Source organism: Cucurbita maxima, unplaced genomic scaffold (genome assembly GCF_002738345.1).
Source record: "Cucurbita maxima cultivar Rimu unplaced genomic scaffold, Cmax_1.0 Cma_Scf00597, whole genome shotgun sequence".
In the NCBI taxonomy this organism is placed as follows: Eukaryota; Viridiplantae; Streptophyta; class Magnoliopsida; order Cucurbitales; family Cucurbitaceae; genus Cucurbita; species Cucurbita maxima.
The window spans coordinates 2940-3602 of NW_019272613.1; positions in this window are offsets into that span (position 1 = coordinate 2940).

The following is a 663-nucleotide window of genomic DNA, read 5'->3' on the forward strand; positions in this document are numbered from 1 at the left end:
CCTTATAGAAATCTGAGCATATCTTTGTCGTTTTTAAGTTTCATGCAATTCTTGTGGTAGATTGCATCTGAGTTATTTAATCAAGCCTTGATCAAGTTTGATTGTGGAGTGACTGAATTTAGAAAAATGTTCCAAATCTTGCTTCTCACTCTTGGATCTAGTAATCTAATTCTAAGGAGTGACTCAATTTAGAAAAAGGTTCCAAATCTTGCTTCTCACTCTTGGATCTCGTAATCTAATTCTAACTTTATCTCTTGGTTTATCAAAATTTTGTATAAGAAGGTGTTAATTTCTTTAATTAAAGGTTCTTGCTTCTACAAAAGCTTGGCTTGTTGGGCTGAAGATTACGGTTGGTCTATCATCCTTCAACAGGATCTTCTATCCCAATGACTNGTTGCAGTCGTTCTTCTAACTCCGGCAACACGTCCAGTTGTCGAGATTGGTAATGTGAGTTTGTAACCCATCCATTGAGGTTCTTGGAATGATTCTATAGCTTATCATTTTCATGTTGGGAGTTGGATCATAGGTCTTAGGCACAGGAATCCTTGGTTTACCCCCCTTCGAGTTGAAGGAAGTGTCATAAGGCTAATTTTTTTTCAATTTTATTGATTTGTTTGAGTGATTTTATTTGATTTTATTTCAATTTTGTCAAACTCATTTGGG